A 26425-nucleotide genomic window follows, 5' to 3' on the forward strand; every position below is an offset into this window, starting at 1 on the left:
TGGAAATCATGCTCTTGAGAAGAAAAGGAGGTTCACGGTAGTTTGAACCTGTTTCTATCCAAAGCGAAGGCGCCATTAAGTCTGCAAACAGGGAGCTCATGCAAAGGAAGACCACATGCCTGAAGCAAGCTTCCAGCAAGCAAAAGAGAGCAACCATTGATATAGTCAACCTGCAGTTTAAAACGAGAAGCCACATGCATAAAAGAACACCTAATGCAAAGAAGTGGTAGGCATAAAAGCTGCTCATGTGAGGAGGGTGTGTTTTGAAGCCGCTAAAGGCAGCAGGGGAAGCCGTGAACATGTTTTGTTTATTCCACATTGCTTCCATGGTGAAGTTTTTATTCCTTAAATGCTTGTGCACATCGAAAGTTTGTTGTTGTAAGAAAGAAGCCTTTTGAAAGGCATACACCGCAGGCTTGGGGGTCCCACAATGATGTCAGCGGAAGGTGACATTAAATAAATTTTAATCAAAGTTGCATACGAGCTGACATGGCACCAAAATCGGGGATGCATCCGGATGTCGCCACGTGGCCGCATTCGACGGCGTGCACATCCCCGCAAAAAGAGTTGTGTGAAAGATAAGTAATGCGAGAATGCAGGCTTGCGCCATGTGGCAACGGGGCTCGGGCCAGGGGCGAGGTAGGCAGGTGATGTGGTGAATATGCAGCCAATCAGGGACTGCCACGTAGTAGTCGGGTGGCGCCTAGTGGGCCAAATAATAAACAAAGGGAAATTTTTGAAATGCAAAAATAATTATTTTATTTTAAATTATTTTTCAAAACAGAGATTCACGTTCAGTTTTTTGTTTAATCAAAAAGGGGGTCTTTGTTTCTAAGGTTTTAACTTTAGAGTTTTTTTTTCAAATTTTTCAAAATTTAAAAAAAAAAGGGCAAAGATGTGCAGAGCCATAGTTATAACAAAGGAGTCATTTTCAAAATGAGATTCTGGGCGTTTCTGAGAGGTTAGATATGAACTCCAATATACCATTGGAATCGAGAGAGCCTAAATTTTCCAAATATGGGGTCAAATTTTGCACAACATTGCAGTGGTTCAAGTTATAAGTAGTTTTATAGTTTTTGGGGGTTTTCTCAGTACAATGAGTAGATCTGATCATGAGTCATCAAAGGTGGTTATAGAGCAGATCTCAATACTTGGTGAAGTTTGGATATGGAGAAAACAGACTCTAAAAGGTTCATTTGCTTTTAGAAATTACCTTGTAACTGGTTTTTTCAATTTTTACCGTGTTTTCACTTTAGGAGCAGAAATCAGTTACAACGGGAATCAAATATCTCATATTTTTGAAGCCTTTGAGAGGTGTAATTATAAAGATTTGATTTACCAGTTAGGAGAGAAGATCAGAAAGAGGTTTTAACCTGTTGAAAGGGTTTTCCTAGTGGACAGCTATCAATTTTTCAGACCAGATCTAAGAATTGCCCTCTCCTTACTTATTCCCTCTCTTTCTCTGAAAAAAGGTTGTTGGTGGGTTTTCTATTTTCCAGTTCTTAGAGCTCTCCTTAGGCTGTGAAAGCCACACACCCAGCATATCTTGTATGAATAGCATATGAATTTCATAGATAGTTTTGATACAGTAGTGTGATCTTGTATCTTGTTTTATGCATTCCTAATGTACTTATTTCAAGGAGATAAATACAATGTGCAGAAGGTTTTGAATTTCAATATAATTTTGTCTCCTTTCTTGTTGAATTTGTAATTTTATATGTTCAAGAACAAAGATCTTGAACCTATTTGCAATTGCCCAGTTGTATGTTTGAGGTTTTCTTGCCTTTGACTCAAGGAGTCATATAATTGCTTGTGGTTTTAGACAAGGTTGCAGATTCATTGAGAAGGATGCGTGGAAGTATGGGGTTATATTGGATATTGTTGTCTGATTCATAAGGTGAACAAACCAAACATGAAGGTTTCTACATATGCCATATGTTGAGTGATGTTCAAGGATGCATAATTCTGGAGTATAGGATTGCCCTAATGGATAAGGCACTGGTCATTTGTAGGATCATTAAGTTTTTGCTGCATATTGGACATGTTGTCTTTTCTCAATATAAATCAATCATTTTCCCTTCATGTTGAAGTGGACATAAAAGTTTAAACCCTCACTCAGTTTATGAATAATATAGGTTTGCACCTAGCGATTGTAGAATCTATGTTGTTTCATAAGCCATTAGGAGATATTAAGGGTTTTATCTACTTCATATTAGATTCAGTGTATGCTTGGATAACTGGTACCATATAAGGAATCTATAGGTCTACCCACCTAGGTTTTGCAGAGCCTAAAGTGCAGAAGGAGTATAGCCTTATAGTTGGCCTAGTGTTTGAATGGGCATGTTGAAAATGGGAGTTAGCTGCCCCTAGATGTGTTTTGTTCTCATTAGGGTAATTGGAAATGGGTAACATTTTCAAACACCAACACATGCATCATAAGATTCTTTATTATGTTAATGGCACTTGTGTTATCACAATAGAGTATCATAGATTCTATTATCTCTTCCTTCATACCTTTCAGTAGGTGTTTGATCCATACAATATTGGTGCAGTTAATAGTAGCAACAACATACTCAACTTCTGCTATGGACTATGAGGTGCAACATTACTTTTTGCTAGTCCAAGTGTCTAATCTTCTACCTAAGAAAAGTGCTTGTCCACTGGTACTTTTTCTATCATCTATATTACCTTCCCAATCTACATTAGTGTAGGTATTCAACTCAAACTTTTCACTCCTCTTGTAGTATAAGCCAAAGTCATCTATTCCCTTTAGGTACCTAATTATTCCTTTTACTACCATAAGATGATTTTCTCTTGAGTTTGCAAAAAATCTTGCCACTATTCCAATAGATAATGCAATGTTTGGTCTACTATGCATAACATACTACAAATTTCCAATCATTGATATATACATTATCTGATTTACTTTAGCTAATTCATCATTCTTGGATAACTTATGTCCTATTACCATTGGTGTACTGACTAGTTTTGAATCCTTTAAGCCAAATTTCTTGAGTATCTCCTTGATATATTTTGATTAGGTCACAAATATGCCATATTTTAGTTGATGTACTTGCAATCCAACAAAGAATTTGATTTCCCCAAACATTAACATCTCAAACTCATGTTTCATCTGATCATAAAAATCTTTGCATAGTGCATCTTTTCCTTCAAATATTATATCATCAACAAAGATTTTAGATATCAAAATGTCTTTACTTTTTTCTTCCTTGATATATAGTTTTGTGTTGTCATCTATTCTCTCAAATCCTATCTTCACAAGATATGTGTGAAGTCTCTCATACCATGCTCTAGGCACTTGTTTCAAACCATAGAGTTCTTTATATAGTTTGAAAACCATATCCTTATTGTTTTCATCAACAAATCCCTCTAGTTGTTATATGTAGACTTCCTCTTCCAGTATATCATTTAGAAAAGTAGACTTTACATCCATTTGGTAGACTTCAAAACCTTTGTAAGTAGCATATGCAAGTAGAGTTCTTACTCCTTCTATCTTTGTAATAGGGGAAAATTTTTCCCCATAGTCTACTCCTTCTTGTTGTGCATAATCTTTACAAACTAGGCTGGCCTTATTTATTGTGATCTCACATTTCTCATCTAGCTTGTTTCTAAATACCCACTTGGTACCAATCACATTCTTATCAGCTGGTCTTGGAACTAAGGTCTAAGTTTTTTTCTTTTCTATCTAATCCATCTCCTCTTTCATAGCTTTACACCAATTATCATCCTTTAGTGCATCTTTCATTATTTTGGGTTCAATCTTGCTTAGTAGACATGATTTATTTCTTAGTCTATTCCTTGTCATAGGTCTGGTTTCCTTGTCACCAATGATTTTTTTTGCAAGGTGATATCTTCTCACATACTTGTATAGCCTTGGTTTTGTCCTTGTTTCCATGTTTGGTCTTTTACTTTCAAACCCATTATGCACATCTCTTTTAGGTAGCTTAGCATCTCTTTCATGTGTACTAATTTCAAAATTAGAATGTGCATTTTCTTCATTCTGCAACTCAGCTTCTGAATGCAACTCAACATTCACTGGATGTGCCTTAGCTGATACTAAAACTTGTTGTTGATTCCCAACTTGATTAGTAGCTTCTTCTTTAGTAAGCATTCCTTCATAGAAGTATACAAAGGATATGTACTCTTCTAATTTCTTGGATTCATTAACTTGAACTTCTGTATGCTCATCAATGTTTACATTTGCACTCTCCACAATTTTGTTAGTGTTAGTATTTAAGCACTTATATGCTTTACTTCTAGTGGAGTATCCAAGGAATATGTCTTCATTAATTTGTGTATCAAACTTGCCATTTCTAGAATCTTTAAGAATATAGCATTTACAACCAAACACTTTGAAATGTTTTTCATTGAGTGGGTGATCATACCATAATTCAAAAGGTATTGCATTTGTACCTTTCTTGATTTGTACTCGATTCAAGGTGTAGATAGTTGTACTTATAGCTTCTCTCTAGTACCTTAGAGAAACATTCTTCTCCATCATTAATATTTTTGCGCAATCTATCACTGATCTATTCCTCCTTTCTACATGTGGGAGTTCTGGGTGTTGATGTTTGTCTCTTAATTCCTTTATTATTACAAAATGTCTCAAATTCTTTTGATGTGAACTCTTCTCCTTTTTTTGATCTTAGGCACTTCAAATTCTTCCCTATTTACTTTTCAACCCTAGCTAAATACTACTTAAACAATTGAAATGCATCAAATTTTTTCTTTACGAACATGCCAATCATCAACCTAGAATAGTCATCCACAAATAGCATTATATATCTATCTCTTTTGTAGCTTTGCACTTCTATTGGGCCACATAAATTAGTATGGACTAACTCTAGTAATTCTTTGGAAGTATAGCTTTTTCTTTTGAAATTTGACTTGGTCATCTTTCCTAGTTGACATTGTTTGCACATTGTATTGTCAGGCATCTTCAGTTTTGGTAAACCTTTAACTTTCTTTATTTTGCTAATGCTAATTAGGTTATCAAATTTTACATGACATAGCCTTTTATGCCATAGCCATGCATTATCAACTCTTACAATAGGACATGCAACATCCTCCATATCTAGGTAAAATAGATTACTCCTAGTTTGGTCTCCTTTTCCTATCATATTTCTATTAGTGTCATAGATTTTGGTAGTTTTGTTTTCAAATTCTACTTTGCATCCTACATTGCTTAACTATGACACACTTAGTAGATTTTAGTTCAAGCCTTTAACATAATATGTATTATCACATAAAAATTTCCCTGTAAGCTTAGTGGAACCTTTTCTTTTGAATAGACATGGAGCATCATTTCCAAATCTAACACTATTTCTATCATACTAACTAAAGGTAAAAAACTTACTTTTATCTCCTATCATGTGATGTGAGCATCCACTATCTATGATCTAGCTATCATTCTTCTTCACACAGTTTACTAGTTTTGTTGCCTCATCTTCATCTAACTTATCCTTCATGGCTTCATAGACTACCTCATCATCATTTTCATTAGAGTCCTCTTCTTCAACAATGTAGCACTTTTTGCCTTTGTCTTTATAATCTCTACTATCATCTTCTCTTTTGTTCTTGTGCTTGTTGCCTTCTCTGTAGTTCTTTTTTTGTGTGCACCTTGTAGCAATATGTCCTACTTCATTACAATCAAGACAAATGATAGGCAACTTACCTTTGAATTTACCTCTGTCTCTATGAAATCTCCTATCAACAATGCTTCCAATTGTTCCACTACTTACTTTATTCTAGAGGCATATTGAGCAATGTTCTCACCTTCCTCCATTCTCATGTCATCAAAATTTCCTCTGAGGCTTTCTCTTTTTTCTCTTTGGACATTCTAATCTCCTCCATAAATACCTGACAAGGCTTTCCACATCTTGAATGGAAAGTTACATCCCTTGATGTCATCAAATTTAGCATAGTTGAGGGAAGAGGCAATGTCCAACATTTCCTGATTGTTCTCCTCCTTTTTCTTCATATCTTCTATAGTAGGAACACCTATTGGATCAACATGTTCTACTTCAATTGAGGTTTGTGCATGATCACCTACTGATCTAAGGTGTAGCTTCATTAAAATTTTGCATACAATGAAGTTATCTCTATTGAGCTTGGAAACTTCCCTCTTGGACATCTTGATCTTCCTACTTTTAATACCTTTAAAACAAATCAGTAGATGGCTCTTATACCAATTGTTAGAAATGCTTTAGAATAATTGAGAAGGAGGTGGGGTTGGGTTGGGGGTGAATCAGTTATTAAAGGTCCAAATTTCCTAATAAAACTTTTCACTAAGTATAGCAAGCCCATCTATACTAACCATGCATCCAATATTAACATTCTTCTTAGCAAGTTACTGATAAATCAACATGCAGGAATAAAATATGAAATATCAACACATAACATAGTGATTTACGTGGAAACCTAATTTTGGAAAAACCACTAGTAACATGCTACTCCTTTCTCACTCTTCTGAAGTGATGCCCTATGAAAGGCTTGCCCTATTAAAGGCTACAAAACACACTATTAAATGTGACCTTGTTAAAGGACTTCAACCACCCTATTAGAAGTGGGCCTAGTTAAAGGACCTTAGAACATTCAGTTGGAATGTCACCCTGTTAAAAGATTTTAAAAATGGTTGTTAAACCAACCTAAGTCCATAGGATTTTACCCTAACTAATACAATTGCTAGAGAGTAACAATAAGGGCTTTTAATCTGATACAACTCACAACATAACTTGCAGATTTCAGATCTCAATTTAGCTCACAAAATTTCCTGGCTTTTAGTCTTTGTAGCTCTAACAACTTGTCCTCCTTTCAAGCTTTGTCTTCTTGATTCTTTATTCTCCTTGTGAGTCACCTATCGAAGAAAAGTCTTTGTACTATAATCTTTCCTCTTGATGCCTTCTTCTTGAACCCATACACTCTCTCCAACTAACAAATTTGCTTTGTGACTAGTAGCTCCTTAAATAGAAGTTTGAAATACTTTTTCTGCTCCAATATTCCTACTCTTGTTTGGGGTACAAATGGATTAGGTAAGATACAATTTATCTACCCCTTATCTTATTTTCTTCTAGAAACTTCATGTAGAATCCACTTGTATTTGTCTAAACATGGTTTACCTAAAATTCTGTAACACCAGCTCATCATTCTTATCTTCCATCTAGTTCACAAACTTCAATGTAACAAACTTGTTGGCTCAAATTTGGAAAATCTTTGACTTTTCAAATAATGTAGTAGCTCAACACTATTGACTCTCCAATGCTTGGCACATACTATGTTACTTGACACCAACTATGTTTTAGTGATGCTCAGTACCTACTATGGATTCACTTAGCATCAACTAAGTTTTACTTATGCTCGACACCTATTACATTTTATGTAGCTCGACACCTAAACTTTCTCAACACCTTTTGTTTCACTCAGCACACACTAGATTTTGCATTTTCTCAACACTAACTGATAATCTACTTGGCATGAACTAGCTTGCTCAGCAACTACTAATGAATTTGGTCAGGCTTTGTAGATAACTTTGTTACAACTTATTCTTGTAGAGTTTCTAAGTGTAGCCAACCTCTATATCTTCAAGTGTATTATCAATACATCTTGTTGATTAAGTCGTCTTCATCAATCAACTAAGTGATAGTACTTGGAACTTATAAGAAATTGTCAATCTAGAAAATAGCAAGTTTGACATCAATGACAAAACAATGATTGAAAATATTCTTTATCAATAATCTCCCTCTTTGCAACAATCTCCCTTCTTCAATAATGATCTTTTCAATCAAATCTTCAATAGGTACCTTTCTCTTAATTTATTTTTTACTATAGAATTCATTCAACTCATTGGAAATGAATTCACCACCTCTATCTGATCTCAAGCATTTTATCTTCTCTCTAGTTTCTTTCTCTACTCTTGCTAGATACCACTTAAATTTTTTAAAAGCTTCATATTTCTCTTTTAGATATATTACAATCATCATTCTAGAATAATAATCAGCAAAAAGAATGAAACACTTATCTCCACTGTAATTCTCTATTCCAATGGGTTCACATAATTATGTATGAACAAGCTCCAATACTTCTTCAAAATGATAGTTCATTCTTTTAAAACTAGTTTTTCTCATTTTACTAATTTGACCATTTTTGCATAGACCAATATCAGGCTTCCTCAAGCTAGGAATACCTCCTACTCTTCTATTTTTTCTTATCTTGGCTATATTATCAATGTTTACATGGCATAATCTTTTGTGACTTAACCATCTTTCTTTTGCTTGAGCAATAAAATATGAACTTTCACTAAGATCTAGATATAATAGATTACCTTTTGTTTGTTTGTCAAGTCCAAACAGATTTCCTTTTCCATCCAGTAGTTTGGCCTTACCATTCATGAATTCTACCTTGAACCCAATGTTATTCAACTCTGTCACACTCTATAGATTATGCTTTAGTTCTTCAACCCAATAAGCATTGTCACATCTAAGTCCATTGGTTAATGAGATGCATGCTTTTCCCTTTATGCAACAAGGTTCATTGTTTTCAAATCTCACGCTATCACCATCATAATGTTCCATGTGTTCAAATTTTGTTTTATCTCCAATAATATGATGTGAGTAGCCACTATTTGATAATCCATGTATCATTTTTGCTAACATGAGAGATAAGTTTCATTTTATCTCTTTCATCATTAGATTCATCTTTTACAACAATATATACCATTTCATCTTCACTATTACCAAAATCATTAGCCATAAAACAAGATTTCTCACCTTTGTCCTTGTAGCCCTTGTAGTTTTTGAATTCCTTCTTGCATTTAAATTTATTTCTTTTCTTTTCATCTATGTCTTCTCTATTTGGGCATCTTGTAGCAATCTGACCAATTTCATCACAAGAAGAATAGATTAGAGGAATCTTGCCTTTGTACTTTCCTCTGCCTTTGGAATATTTCCTTGCAAGTAGAGCTTCAAAAATTTCAAGATCACTATCTAAAATTTATTCCTCTTCTTCACTTTCTAATTGAATGGCTTTTGATTTCTTACCCTTTTTCTTGAGTGAAAGCTTCTCTACTTGAAATGCAAACACAATACCTTTGGAACTAGGGACATAGTTATCATATTATCCAACTTAAAAGCCATCAATCTTCCAACTAGAGCATCTAAATTTATATTTCTATTTGGATCACATCTCATTTCTTGAGTAGTAGACACTCTAATTGCATAGATAGGAAGAAGGGTTTGGAGTACGTTTCTTATAATTATTTTCTCATAAATGTCTCTTCTAGATTCTTTGATTGCACTTACACTTCTTTTAATTCATTCAACATATTTTCTAATGTTTTTATCTTCTCTCTTCTTCATCTAATCAAATTTTCCTACGAGACTTTTGCTTTAGCTCTTCTTACATTATCATCTCCTCCATAGATGATTTTTAGTTTGATCCACATATCATAAGATGTAATGCAACTTTTGACTTCATCAAATTCAACATAATTAAGAGCAAAATAAATGTCAACCATCATGAAGTTATGATTTTTCTTTTCAGCAATTTCTTCAATTGATAATGTTTTAGTAGGAGCCTTCTATTTACTATCAAGATATTTACAACCTAATTCATAGATAGTTTCCAAATGTAACCTCATAAGTCCTTGCCATGATGCAAAGTTGTCTCAGTTCGACTTGGGAATCTCTCTTCTATAAGACATCCTAATCTTTAGCTTTGGCCCTTCAAACCTTCTCTGCAAACACCGAATTCTCCTATACAAATTGTTGGAAATATAAGAGCGGTAACTAAGAGGTGAGGGGTGAATAAGTTACCATAAAAATAAATCGTTGATCCCTTAGAAATCAACACAAATAAAAACTAAACTCTATTGTAACTCGGTAAACACAAAGAAAAATGTTGTAACTGAGTAAACACTGAAATAGCTCAGTAAATTCTTAATATGAAAATATTAAAATTTTATCTATGATTGATCTCTTACTATAACTTAGTTATAAACACATAAAGAAATAACATGGACACAATTGACACCAATATTTAATGTAGAATCTCAAATTAGGAAAAACCACCAATTGCAACTAGTGACTAATTTTCACTCTTCTCAAGTGAGCCCTATTAGGATCCAGCCCTATTAAATATTACAAAATACACTGTTAGGTGTGACCGTATTAGAGGATTTAATCACCTTGTTATGAGCGGCCTTGTTAGAGGTCTTTAGACAATTTAATAGATGCCACCTTGTTAGAGGCTTTGTAAATTTTTGTTAAGAAAACTATGTTAAGAGATTTAGATCACTACTACAATGGTTAGAGAGTAACAATGAGATGAGCTAATTTCTTATGCAACTGGATTGCTAATTATAGATCTCAATTCTAGCTTATATACATGATCCTTCCTAATAAAATGTATCTTTACATCTCAAAAAGGATATTCTTCTTATCCTTCTAATTTGCTTGCTCTAAATATTATCAAATTTTCAATTATGTTCCAAACAATCAATCCTTAACTTGACCTTATACTTATATCTTAGACATTTTCAAGTCGGCTTGAATATAACTTCGAATAATTAATATTCATCTCCTCAGTCGGCTAGAACCAAAAAAATATTTAATTGAACTCAATATGCCAAAATAATAAAACCCTTCATTACCTTATCCTACTCAATAGACACTAACTCATAAATGATTTTCCTATGTTAACCAAGTGAACTCGGTTAACACTACATTTTCACAAAGTTCCTTTGGTAATCAAGTGAGATTAGTTAACATTGGTTCTATCCAACATTTACTCTATTAGATGAGTGAGCTCAGTTAACACTCAAGTTCTGCAAACTTTCCTTTGTTGCCCAAGTGAACTCGGTAGAGACTATCTTTTGAACTAGCCAAACTTTAGAATGCTTGACAGACACAGAAAACTATCCTCAATGCTTAAGTGAGCTCAACATGCACTAACTGGGAATGATATGACATTTTGTGTAACATCAAATACAATACACAATTAATTAATTGTTTCCAACAATATTATCTCTATTAGAATATATAATCCACTAATATAATTGGGGGAGCTGAATTAGTTATACAACTATCATCAAAAAAATTAACCTTAAATAAACCTAACCATGTGAGTAATATAAACTAAAACCACAACAAGATACTCTTACACAATTAACACTAGATCTATAAACTAGAGAAATCCTTCATCAGAGGGTAAACCCCAGTGGGGATGGTACCCACAAGAAGATGTACTAATACAAATATTCCTTGTTAGAGGATAGACCTTATTAGGAGTCTGTTGCAAAATTTAGTACATATGAGTCCTTGTTAGGAGACTTTGAATCCCTATTATCAGGTTCCAACCCTATTAGGATATGTGCCAAACCTATTAGGATTTGTGGAACACAACTCGATCGACTACCCAAACAACTTCAAGGCTAAGATCAAAGAACCCTTCATCCAAATGATCTTTGTATTATTCCTTGTAGAATAATATAACTAAAATGTACTTCCTTCCTTTGTCTTTGTCCTATCAACCAAACTTTTGCTCCTTTAGATCTTGTAACCAGATCTCATACTACACATCCAATAATCCCTTGGATCACTTTCATGCATTCAGTAAGCATTCTTCTCCTTGTCCCACTATGCACTAAAACTTTGTGTTCCACTTGATCCTCTATATCCAAGTCTCTTTACAAACAAGGAAAACAACTTTCCTTTATACCATATCTTTATAATAATTCCTTGAATTGGCCTTGAGGCTTTCCCAATAATTAAAATAAGATAATTAATTAATTCACAACACCGTTGGCTCATAGTCTATACAAAACTTCACATGTGTAAAACCATGTCTTGTGTACATGTTGGAATCATCATCTAACTATTCTCTATCACTTTTATCTGTGCATCACCTTCATTACATCTTGGCTAAAATATATAATGACAACATCAGAAATTGCCAAATAGATGCTTTGTTTCTACATTGTTTCTAGTAAAACATGTGTAACTTTCATACAACATCAAATCAGACTTATTCCTTTAAATCATTCCACTAGGACAACCTCAAGAATATTTCCTCCACTATGTATCATCTAAAACTTTCTCAGCTTTTCCACATACTAAGATTATTGACTACTATCTTTCTAGTCTTAACATAATCTCTACTTTGTTTACACCAATGAAAAATACAATCATGCATGCAACATATCAATACTCTTCAATGCTTAGGATACTCCCCCAATGTAGTATCATCAACATTTATACTAACAATCTCCCCCTTTGGCATCAATGGCAACATAGATGAAAACCATCTAGGTTCCAAGAATACCAAATTGTACTTTGTTGTTTTCATCTTCTCAAATCCTCTTCATCAATCTAAAATCTTCTAGAATACTGTACTATTTTTCTTCTTCTTTTAGGATTGGAAAAAATTGTTCACAAAAAATAACTTCCAATATTTTTTTGCTTCATCTTTGCACTTGTACTTCCTTTTGTGCAACTTGTACTTTTGAAATGTCCCTTTACTATTTTTTTTATGATATTTCCAGCCTCAAATCAGAACTTTAAAATTAAACAACCAATATTACAAAGATCTGCCAATTTCCCAATAAAACCCAAATCGGGTATGTCCAAATTAGTGCCAAAAACTTCACAACTTCACAAATTATTAATAAATCTGAAAATGGACATTTTTACAGAAATTTCAGCAGCATAACAACCTAAAAAATGACATTTCCATATTTGTATAGCCTTTACACAACAACTCACAAATGTAGGGCAAAACTATGCTCAATCGGGCTCCCGAAATTAACACAAAAAAATGCCCAGAAACACCACAAAACACTCATAAACTATCTCAGAAGTTTAATCACGACCCAATACATGTATTCAGCCATATTTTAACATCATAAAGTTTGAAATACAGCAGCAAACCAAACTGATATGAAACACCCAACTGAAAACCCAAACTCAAACCAAAAACAACCCCGAAAACACCCAAATCGGCACTATTCAACACAAAGGAAAACTCTGTATGAGCATGCAGATTGGAATGGCTTAAAACTCCCATCCTTAGCCTTCCTAGAAACCTGCAAACTCCCGTTCTTGGGTCTCCTTCTCCACAGGTTTGGCAGCCTCTGAAGAACAACAAGAAAATTAGCAAGAATCAAGATGTAGAATGAGCCCAAAATGCCTCCAAACCCATTTTAAAGAGGGCATAACCCTAACTCACGTCCAAGAGGGGTTAATAAAATATAATTTAATAATAATTTTTATTTATTAGTCCATTGGTTTCCAAAGATTAGCCCCTTTTTCCGAAATTTCACCTTTTTGGAGCCTGCCTGCCTTAACAAAGTTTTTTTTTTTTTTAATTATTTGAATAGGGGACATGAAAACTTCCTTGTGTGCATTTATATTTCTAATAGTGCACTTATAGGAATCTTTCTAAATCTCCCTAAAGAGATAACTCTCCCTCATTGCCATCTCAATAGGTGCTTCTCTTCTCACTGCTTATGTACATTCTTGTAATATGTTTTTCATGTACATTCTCTCCCCCATTGACATCAACGTCAAAGCTATCGATCATAATACCAATTTTTACATATCAATTGCTAATTAGCTGCTCAATCATCAACAAGCTCAAGTGTCCAAAGACATTGTTCAATACCAATTACCAATTACCAAGAGTCCTTCACGACTTAGTACATATCAAATATTCCCCCATTTAGGAAGCATTAGCATTCAGTTTAGTCTAACCATAGTTCTCTATACCACTAGACTGATGCACTCCTTGCATCAACAACTCTAAAGTAGGTGGGGGCATAACCCCTAGCATAACTCTTAGGTACTCAAAAGTGTTTGTAGGAAATGACTTCATAACGATATCTACAATCTAATCTGTAGCTCTTACATATATTGAACTTATTTCTTTCTATGCTAGCTTTTCTCTTAAAACATGATACTTTATGGATATATGCTTCAACTTAGAAGGCAATACCAAATTCTTATACATATTTACTATACTTTTTATCATAGTAAATGATAACGAGTTCTATGAACTCAATCCCAATATCTTTCAACATTTGTTTCATCCACATAACTTGATTACAGTTATTTACTATTGCAACATAATCTACCTTAGTTGTACTTTGAGATATATAGTCTTGTTTCTTTCCCAACCAAGAAACCAATCTTCCTTAAAGAAAGAATACTTCACCACTGGTGTTCTTTCTGTCATCAATATTGCCTATCCAATCTACATTAGTATATGTGTACAAGGTGAAATCACTTGATCTATCATACCAAATTCCATAATGAGATGTACATTTCAAATATTTGAATATCCTCTTTATTTCTTTATAATGATACTCTTTTGGATCAGCTTCAAATCTTGCCACCATCCCAACTGCATTATCTATATCTAGTTCGGTGTGAGTTAGATATTGCAATCCTCCAATCATAGATCTATACTTCTTGTGCTCAACTTTAAATATCTCATCTTTACTAGATAACTTGTGACCAATTATCATGGGTGTACCAACAAGCTTGTAATTCTCCAAACCAAATATTTTCAACAAATCTTTCAAATACTTAGTTTGTAAAATAAATATCCCATTTTTTTTCTACACAATCTTGCAATCCTAGGAAACACTTCATGTCTCCTATCATGCTCATTTCAAATTCATTTTTCATCTCTTCAACAAACTTGTCACTTTCTTCATCATTTTCTCCAAATATTATGTCATTCACAAATATTACAATGATAAGTAGGTCATAATCAATTTTCTTTAAATACAAATTACCTTCTATTCTACCTTTGATAAATCCAAACATTGATTAATACCTGTCCAACCTTATATACTAGGTTTTGGGTGCTTGCTTTAGACCATACAATGATTTCTTTAGTTTTCATACACAATATTTATGTTCTATCAAAGGGAATCCATTAGTTTTCTCAATGTAGACTTCTTCTTCAAGTTCTCCATTTACAAAAGCTGCCTTGACATCCATCTAATAAACTTTGAAATTCTTTCTTTCTGCATAAGCCAATAAAATCTTTACTACTTCCATTCTTTCCACGGGTGCATAGGTTTATCCATAATCTATGCCTTCCTACTATGATTAACCCTTGCAAAGAAGTCTAGCCTTATTTCCTACAACCTTCTCCTTTCTCATTCATCTTATTTCTAAATACCAATTTGGTTCCTATCACATTCTTGTCTTTAGGTCTAGGAACTAATTCCAATGTCTCATTCTCCACAATCTAATCTAGTTCTTCTTTCATAGCTGTCATCCAGTAATATTCCTTGCATGCTTCATTTGTTCTCTTATGTTCCACTTGAGAAATTTGGTATAATTCCTCATTCACTGTATTCCTTTTCATTACACCTTTATCTTTGTTCCCAATTATTTTCTCTAGAGGGTGATTCTTTGTCATATTTCTACTAGAAGTAGGAGTTGACATCTCAACTCTTATCCCTTCTCTAGGTTCAAATCTCTGATGTAATATATGCTCAATAGATACATCATTCTACAAGTCATTTTTAGTCTCAAAAAGAACTTCAACATTCTATTGAATAATTCTAGAATTATCCTCTTCTTCATTAGAATTATAATCTACCATCTTCTCTTTAGTACCAAACTTTTTGTTAATCCTTACATTTTCATACTCAACTATTGTCTTAGTTTCATAGTTGAAACATCTATATGCTTTTCTTTTTGATGAGTAACCTAGAAACATACCTTCATCACTTCTAGGATCAAACTTACCAATATCATCATCTCTCTTTATTTAACACTTACTTCCAAAAAAATTTAAATAATTGACTGACGGTGATTGACCAAACCATAACTCATAAGGTGTCTTACTCATACATTTTCTGATCTTATCTCTATTTAAAGTATATGCTACAATTTTAACTACTTCTCTCCAAAATTTCTTTGAGACATAATTCTGGAAAAATATTACTCTTGCTACTTCTTCTACTGACTTGTTCCTTCCTTCAACAATCCCATTTTGTTTAGGTGTTCTAGGTGAAGATAATTGTCTCTTGATTCAATTCTCTTCACAAAACATGTTGAACTCTCTAGAAGTAAACTCTCCTCCTCTATCTGATCTTAAACACTTAATGATAACCCTAGATTCATTTTCAATTTTATTCTTGAATATCTTAAATTTCTCAAAAGCTTCAAAATTTTCTTTAAGAAATGCTACCCACAGCATCCTAGTGAAATCATCAACAAAAATCATAAATTACCTTTTACCAAAGAATCCTCTAGTTCTTGTAGGACCACTCAGATCTATTTGAACAATCTCTAATTGCTCTGTAGTAGAGAACACCTTTTTGGAAAAAGACTATTTCTTCCGCTTAGCCAAAATACATTCCTTGCAAACAACATTAGTAGGCTTAATAATCCTAGGTACATCTCTCACTACAAATGTACTACCAACCTTTACAATATTATCAAAGTTTATATGATAAAACCTTCTATGCCATAACTAATTGTTATCAACCTTTGCAATCAAACATGTTATTTTAGTAGGATTCAACTTAAATAAATTACCTCTAGATGTGATTCCAGTACTAATTAGCTTACCATCTTTTCCTTTGACAATGCAAGTCTTCTCTACAAACTGCAATTAATATCCCTTGTCTTCGAACTATCCAACACTTAAAAAATTATGTTTCAAACCATCAACAAAGTAAACATCATCAATGTGAGTTTTACCATTGAGAGTAATAGATCCAATCCCTATAATATGATAGGCTTCAGTGTTACCAACTCTAACAATAACTCCATCATGATTTCTAAACTTAACAAAAAAAATTATATCACCAGTCATGTGATGTGAACATCCACTATCAATTATCCAATCTGATTTCTTCTCAACTTGGGTAACTAGAGCTCCCTCTTCATTAATTTCTCTATCAAGGTTATCTTCCTTAATAGCCACAAATCTATATTCATCATCACTTTCACTTTGATTTTTTTCATTAGATTCTTTGCCCTCATTAGCATATAAACAATATCTATCCTTATCTCTTTTGGGCTTGAATTTTCCTCTAAATTTTTTCTCTCTTTTAGAAAATTTAGATGCAAAATGACCATATTCATCACAAGTCCAACACTTAAAGATATTCTTACCATCTTTTTATCTTCTTACCAGAAGGGCTATTCCTTCTCCAATCTTCTTTTCTTCTTTAGATCTTCTACTACCTGTGAAGTCTCCTCTTGTGCTTGTACAACTTAATAGATTAGGTCAACTATGAATAGTACTGAAAGCTATCTCAACTTTTGCTAATTGCCCAGCCTATCTCATTTTTGCTTCTACAAATTCTAATCTTCCAAGAAAAGTTTCCTTTGTGAATTATTTGGTGTAGGACATTACTAGTTGAATCATCTAAGTTTTTTGCTTAAATGGTGGTGATAGACTTTTCAAGATCTTCCATATAACCTCATCATCATGTTTAGTTACATCGAGAGATTGAATACCTGCAACAATTCCTAATAGTCTTCCTACATAATTTCTATTGGATTCATCTTCCATAGCATCTTGGAATTTGCAAATCCAACTTTTTAATTTCATTCTTTTTACATGATCATCACCTTCAAAAGCAACATCGAATGCTTTCCAAATTTCATGAGAAGTTTAAAATGTCTTTATCTAATTGTATTCATTCTTTAGAAGAGCAGATAGTAGGGCTTCTTTGACTCTCATGTCACACATGAACAAATCTCTTTCTCCCTCACTACATTCTTCTAACTTTTATTCTTCAATAATTTCCTTAGCTTTTGTCGAAAGACAATATCATGGACCCATGCATAGTAGACGAGTCTTCATTTTTTCCTTCCAACTATCATAGTTGGTCCCACTGAGTCGTGGACTATCTTTCCTGAACATATTCACCATTGATCTCCAAAATTTCTTGAGCCTTATCTTCAAGGATCAGATACTCTGATGCTAATTGTTAGAATATATAGTCCACTGAAATAACTTAAAAGGGAGGGGAGGGTGGGTGAGGTGAGGGGTGAATCAGTTATAAAAATATCATCATAAAAATTAACCTGAAACCATGACAAGATACTCATGCACAATTAACACCAGATATGTTAACTAGGGACACCCTTGATCAAAATGAAAACCCTAGTGAGGATGGTACCCACAAGATGATGTACTAATATAAATAGTCCTTGTTAGAGGGTAGACCCTATTAGGAGTCTATTACAACATTCAATACATATGAGTCCTTGTTGGGAGATTCCAACATTATTATGAGTTGTGCCAACCATATTAGGAGTTGTGGAAGATAGTTGGACCCACTACCCAAAAAACTTCAAGGTTAACATCAAAGAACACACTATCCAAATATTCTCAGTATTATTCCTTATAGAATAATAGAACTAAAATGTACTTCCTTCCTTCATATTTATCCTATCAACTAGAATTCTTCTCTTTCAAATCTTGTAACTAGATCTCATACTACGCACCTAATGATCCCTTAGATTGCTTACATGAGTTTAGTAAGAATTATGCTCCTTCCCAAGTTACACACTAATACTTCACATTCCACTTGATCCTCTAAATCTAGGTCTCTCTAGAAACAAGAGAAACAACTTTCCTTTATACCATATCTTCATAATAATTTCTTGAGGCTTTCCTAATTAATTAAAATAAGATAATTAATTAATTCACAACACTGTTGGCACATAGTCTATACAAAATGTCACATGTGTGTAACCATGTCTTGTGCACATGTTAACATTCTCACATGACTGTTCTCTATTACTATTATCTATGCATCACCTTCATTACATCTTGGCTAAAAGATATAATGCAACCATTAGAAACTACCAAAAAGATGCTCTATTTTTGCACTACTTCTAGTAAAACAAGTGTAACATCCATACAACATCAAATCAGACCTAGTCCTTTAAACCACATCACTAGGATAACCTTAGGAACGTGTCCTCCACTATGCATCATATAAAACTTCCTCAAATTCTATGGATACTAGGATTACTAATTGTTATTCTTCTAGTCTTAACAAAATCATTTCTATGTTGACATCAATGACAAATACAATCATTAATGCAACATATCAATATTGTTCAATGCTTATGATACTCCACCAATGTATTATCATCAAAATTCATGCTAACAATATCAATGTAATATGAGAATATATATGCTTAGATGGTGTTCAACATTTTGATATTCCATTTGATATCATGAGTATTGGCCTCCAAATTATCAAAAGATGATATGCACCTAATACTATGAGTTATAGTTAGTAGAATATCAACATATGATATTCACCAATTACTTAATAAGGGTTGATATCACATCTTATATCATGAGTATTTCTGCCAAATTATCTACACATGACATTTACCAAGTTCTCAATGAGGTCGTGGATTGTAGAATATCAACATATGATATTCACCAAATACCTATTATATATCTATCCAAACAACTCATAGACCTTCAAGTGAATGGCATATAATATTTAGTTGTTGATTTTCAATAGATACATCAAATCTATATATAAAAAGTTAAATTATCATAAGATCATCACCTTCCCATAGCTTTTGAAAATACAAGTAGCAATAATTTAGAAGTCATCACTTCCTCATGATACATAGAGGGGGTAGGCCTACTAGAATTCTATACTGACACATATGGACTTTCATACTCCCTAAAGATTAATCCTCTATGTTCCTCATTCAATAATTATTGTGATGGTGCATTAAACTCTCTCTAAATCTGATATCAATGCTCTAAGTTCCTCATCAAATAATTCTTTTGATGGTGCATTAAACTCTCTCTAAGTCTAATATCAATTCTCTTTTTTCTTATGTATTGTTGATGAACAGATTTGTCTTTAAATAAAAGAGATAAATAAAAGATTCTATGCCCAAATCTCACAACACAAACACAATTTTCCAACATTTGAGGAATTTCCACTTCTTCAATTGCTATCTAAATTTTGGCAAGGTTCAGCTCCCTTATTAGATTTTCAATCACAAATGCCTTTCAAATAAGAATTACTTTTAACTCGAAAGTAATAAGGCATCCCATCTATATTCTTAGATAGAGGGAATAATCTAAATAATCGCAATTAAATAAACAAAAATGCATATGTAGTAGGGAATGGACAATTTTTCTATTCAATCACATTTTAAAGAATAATCAAAATTGATGCATATTCACCATAAAAAGAAATATCTAGCATCAAAGGAATTTCAATAATTCAATATTGATTCAATACTAAATCAATAACGAGTACATTCAACCATTCCTTTTGAAAATGAACAACACTATTCATAAATGATACTAGAAAATTCATAAAGACTTACATAACTATAAAATTAAGAGAAAGTGGTCATAGCATGATAACCATAAAAAAAAACCAACCCTTAGAGCTATTGAGTTTCAAACTGAAATAGAAAGCTATTTGAGAGTCTCCCTAAAAACCTGATTCTCAAATAGTTAGAAGTAGTTATGAAAAGCCACATGAAAATGGGTACGTAGACCCAGAGTTTAACCTTTTAAAACCATAAACTAAAAAGTTTTGAAAGCAATTAAACATAAAACATTAATCATCCATCGATTAGTCAAGTAGTTACTCTTCTTCCTCACTTGCAACATCATCCTAACCACATGTGAGCTTCCACATTCTAAATGCATTCATGAATTTAGTCATGGTAGTAATTTTTGGGTTCTTGATGCTCTACAAATACTTCTTCCAGATATCTTTGTCCAGCTTCATTTTATTCACATTGTCGAAGTAATTTGTGAATCATAGAGTGAATATTCCTAACATCACTTCACTTTTAGCCACCTTGGAGAATTCAAATAATGTGCGATCAATTTTTTTTCTTACAAATTATATGCACTCCTAATGCTTTTTGACCATGATCTCTACATCAAAACCTACTTCTTTAAGAGGGCTAGGGAAAGTCGAGCTGATGGACTTAAAGTCCCTACCTATATGTTCCTACAATGTCTTGAAATATTTTTCACATGATTGCATCCTTTAGATCACAAAAGTATAATTGGACACCCTCCATGCTATGTTTTTCTTTAGAACCTTAATCAGCCCTACATCTACATGTTGCAATGGGTTCACTTGGATAAATTTTTCTGGTGCAAAATATTCTACTTCCACTAATTAAGACACCATGGCTAATAGTTTCTCAACTTCTATTTTTCATGTCCTAGATTGAACATGAGATTCATCAAGTGAAATCCTTGCTAGAGAAACAATCTCATGAAAATTCAGCACGAGTTTAGTGACTTGGCTCATTACTAGGTTAATCCAACTGGACACTATAGATGTCGTCATTTTTCCTTTCTTTAAATCTTCTAACAACTACTAATTTTTAGGGGCATTAGAATCAAAGGCAATTTGTGATTGATTATCGAGAATTTATCTTTGTCCTTTTAGAATTTATATACTTAGCCATTGCATTATTTTTAGCTTTTAGCTTTTTCTTCTTAATTTCATCTTTTTGTGATTGTAGCACAATTTGGTTTGTAGATGCTTCTACCTAGTGCTCTTTTGTCTCACAGTTTATTACCCCTAATTCTATGTGTGTAATTTCAAAGTTGCTCAAGTCCAACTTGTTATCTCCCTCTTTTTCATTATAGGTGGTTACCTCGGTTATACTTCTCCTAGTTGCACTATCAAAGGTTATCCTAGTTTTTCTTTTGGTTCTTTGGGTGTGGGGGCCTTCTTGGTATATTTAGTCATAATGCCATCAACTAGGAAAGAAATCAAAACCAAACTCCTTTTTCTATACACTGAGACCACAAGCTAATGAGGAGTGATAGCATCTTGTTATGATTCAGTAGCTTTTTGTGGGGTAGCTACGATAAGCATCCTTAGAGGAGATGAACCCATACTCATTTGAACTCTCTAGCTATTATCAATGAGCTCTTTCCCTTGGCCTTTGTCCTAGTTGCCATCAACTTGAATAACTTAGTGAAGACTTACTAGTATTGACATTTTAGCCTTCTTTCTATAATGAGTTTTTTGCACAAGAGGGGGATTATGAATATTTTTCTTAGAAATCATTGATGACCTTCTATGACCTACAATTGTAAGATGAACATTAGAAATAGGATCAACCTAGTTATTAAAACACATGTGTCTTTTTTCATTTTAAACCAAAATTTTATCCTTTTAATCACATTTTTTGTTCTTTCAAGAATATTATTTTCCTCCTTAGAATCCCAATCTATATTTAGTAGTTCAATTTCTTGAGGAACTGGGATGTCTATCCCATCTTCTTCTATGTATGTAATATCTATACCCAATTTCAATTGAAAAAGGTGGATTTGGGAAATGGTGAATGTGGATAACCCCCTTCTCTTCACCTCTAATTCATATGTACAATCTTTCCAAAAATCATCCATAGTGGATATATGTATAGTATTTTCCTAAGTATCAAACAAGCTATAGATAATTCCTTTGCTATTAAAGTTTGGCCTAGCCTGATAGGAACCAAAACTAAATTTGACCAAGTCCAAACTTATACACTTTGCATCTTCCATGCTTTTGTATGTCAATTTTCTTAGCTTAAGTGGGAAAATGATATCATAGGCCTCTTCAACTAAGAATTTATTTATCACAAAGACTAATTTCCACGCTACTTCTACCAAGATCAGACAATCAAAGGAAAATCTGGGAAGACACATAGGTTCCTCATCAAAACCTCCTACTTTCAAATCAGTGAACCTTAGGAATTGGATGTATAAGATACCAAAAGATTCGATGAGTCTTTAAGACTCAAGTGATAATCTATGTTGCAAGGAGCTTTTCATATCAAGACACAAATTTCTAGAAAAAAATAGATCATGAACCCTTCTAAAGTATTCCAAGACTTTATCTTTGTGTAACAATAGACAATAATTGTATATGGTGATATCCTTAGTCCAAGGTTCATGTGGGAAATGTTGCAAATCTTGAGTGGCAACTAACATGTACATTAAATAAGATGACATGGAAAAATCCTTTTTCAGATTTAAACCACCTTTCAACTTATCTATAAGAGAGTTAGCTATTAATTCTACCCATTCTATAAATTGTGAACCTTTTATCACAATTTGAATGTAGAAGTACATAGAATTTTCAAAAATAGAGACATCAAGAGAGGAACAAATTTTATGTAAAAGAACCATTATATATCTTAGACTTGAGTAGTCATTAGGCTTTTCTTAAAGGTTTTAGGTAACCTCAAACCACCTCTATAGAAAGATTTGGTCTAGCTTTTTACTATGACATTTCTATAATCACTTTCTTTCTCAAAAAATCTAGTCGTAGACAAGGCCAAGGTAAGGTCAGAAAATTGCTACTCTTCCAGGTGAAACAAGCTAGATATGGTCTTGCTATTGACATTCAACAAAAAAATGCCATCCTTCTTCAATATATTTCCTTTAGACACATTGTACATATGTATGCATTCTTGAATCAATTTTGGGAAAGGATAAGCTAGCAAGAAAGTGGAAGTAATGAGCAAGTTTGTGTCCAACACTTTAATAGAAAAAGGTTTGGCCAATCTTTCGCATAATCTTTCTGAAACACTTCCCAAATCAACCCCTAGCAAGTTTGTATCAGCTATCATGGATGACCTACATTGGAAACTATGAGTGTTCCCAAAAAGATGTATTGTAGAGTTCATGATTTAGGAGCTTTACTTTGAATTCAAAAGAAAGGAAATAGCCACAAATATGATTCACTCAAAAGGCAGGAGAAAAATAGCTAGAAAAAGGAAGGATTACCTAGAGAGTGATGACTATATGAACTATGGAAGAAGGCTTTTTTTCTCCATTTTTCCTATGACTACTATTTCAAGTAAGAAAAGAAACTTAATGTCTCTTTTAAATGGGAAAACTTTCTTTTAGATGCATCTTGAAAAAGAGGAAATGATCATTAATTGCATAGAGGATGGAAGTAATTTGGCATGCCATGAAGGAAAGATGATGGGGAAAAATAGGCACTGATATTAAACTGGGAGGAAAGTACTTCAAATAATTATCCCTCTTTACATGTGCCAAATCTTTATTTCTGAAGCTTTAAATCAAAGCTCCAACACAATCATTAATGACAATTTTACTTCAACCATTAATTTCTTGTGCTAACTTTTTAGGTCATCACATCACCCGCTACCAGGTCAATCATGACAAGACAACCATTTTTTGCGTGGCTTATATACCACATGTATACCTGACATGTTAAGTGGATCCACCAAGAGACATTGATTTGAGGAACAAATGAAACATTGAACTTGTGAACAAGTTCCTTTGGTACAAAGGTTTCAATGTAGCTTAGTGTTCTTTGAACTTAGTAAAGGGGTAAAGGGGTACAAAAGGTTCAAGGAGTATTTGGAAACTTACCTACTATACCAAGAAATGTTTCAAACCTTAATAAGTGGTGCTTTGGAATAAATCACTTTCAGTTAAGGTTGGTTAAAAAGGAGGACTTGGTCAACAATTTAGCTTGAGGGAAGGATATACCAAAAAAAAATTAGGTAGATATGAAAATGTTAGTACAACTTCTTATTCAGATATGACTCTTGAGAATACCAATGGTTCAAACAAAAAATGTTGAAATGAGAGTAAACCAAAAATAAAGAATAAAAATGACAACTCTAAAAAAGATGAACTAACTTGTATATTCTCCTATAATTTTAAGTTTCAACACTCCTTCCATCATATTTGGTTATCTTTTACCTCCATAGGTTTCTATGCTAAATTCTTCATATAAGCTCACATGTATGTTCATGCAAGTCATATGTTGAGGCTTGCAATCATGTTTGAATTTCCGTAAGAAAGATTCAAAGCAAATTTCATTCATTATATTTTCAATCACCTATAAGAAACTACTCAACAACAAAGGATGAAAATAATTAATCTTAAGAACTATATGAGATTAAATTTATTAAGGTATAATTTGGCATTAATATATTCCTTGGCAATCAAAAAGCCCACTTAGTGGTGGTGAAGATTATGAAGTAATACCAATATTGAGAGAAGGGGATATGACCTCTTGCAATATGGCCTATCACATTTCGAAAGATACATAAGATAAACCATCAATGTACATAGATAACTCTCACATAGAGCAAGAAAAAAGAATAGAAAATTAAAATTAAAATTCTAGCCATTGATTGAAGTAGGAAAACTTCTCAATCGTGATAGGATATGATGTTCGTAAGCTCTTCTTTAGGACATAGAATGAGAGACATATTTACAAGATAAAATAAGTGCACACAATTCTTTAACACATCTATGATAAAAATGGTGATGTGCCAATCAAGAATATGATAAGTTATTGAACAATGGCTTTGTGGAGCACCAGTGCCTTCCTTTGGTGGGCTTTAGGAGAGGTATTCTTTAGTGGGGAACAATGAATGGGTAGAAGAGCTAGTTGTAAATGCTACTCTTTTCTAAGAGTGTTGAACTTGTGTAGGACCAAAAGTCTAGAAATGCTTAAACAATGGATTGGAACTCATCTTTCAACATTTGGGCAAGTGGCGTTGGCTAGTTATCAATGAGAAGATAGCATGCAAAAATTGAACGCAGAATGGAAATGAGATTCAAAATGGAAATGCACTAACCAATCTCTTTTATTTTAAGACAAAACATAGAAGACATAATTTAATTTAATCCTACTTGAAATAATATATAGTGGTACCCAAATATATAGTAAAGTCCACAAGACTACAAATTAATGAAGTTGAATAACACATCTAGGTTAAAGGTGAAGTAATTGCATGCCACGATTAAAAGCACACACTGCTCTACATTTTCAACATACCAAAGACATTAATCGATGAAATTGAAGTGGTGTATATTCCTAAACTCATATCTAGTGCCACCTAACACTTTGGAAAACTAAAGCTAACATTCTTGGAGAAGCATAGATCCTAAGTTATGTGTAGGGTATCCAACTGAATTCAGGAGAAATTATCCCCCAAAAAACTTCTTCTCTATTGTTGACAAGATGAAGACCATGGAGTGCCAAATTAGAGATTGCTACAATAAGGAAATAAAATACAACCCTCTACTGGAAAATAGTGTGGAATGCTTCTTTTCTTCTTGAGTTCTTCTAAAACAACATCACCCTATTTCAACCTACAAATTGCAAAAAATGTCATATATTTTGCCCCCAATTTCATCCAATTTTCTAGCCAAAATGTGATAACAACACAATTCTTGAAATCATTAGAGATGTGATGAAATTGGAGAATTAGATCCCTATGTTTTTTTACTAGTTCAAGTTCTCTAAATGGAGATAAATTTTGTGGAATTAGCCTAGGACAAAAGTGACTTTGTACTGAATGTAGTATTTGCTAACACATATCGACCTTTTGAGGTTTACAAAGAGGAGTCATATTCTATTGTTGTGTAA

General features: G+C 33.2%; 1 pseudogene; it reads left to right on the forward strand.

The window, feature by feature from the left end:
* Window positions 1-593: 593 nt before the first annotated feature.
* On the forward strand, window positions 594-26425 carry LOC149547532 (putative UPF0481 protein At3g02645; annotated as a pseudogene).

This window comes from Cupressus sempervirens, chromosome 7 (assembly GCF_028749045.1).
Source record: "Cupressus sempervirens isolate cs-2001-9-10 chromosome 7, ASM2874904v1, whole genome shotgun sequence".
Lineage (NCBI taxonomy): Eukaryota > Viridiplantae > Streptophyta > Pinopsida > Cupressales > Cupressaceae > Cupressus > Cupressus sempervirens.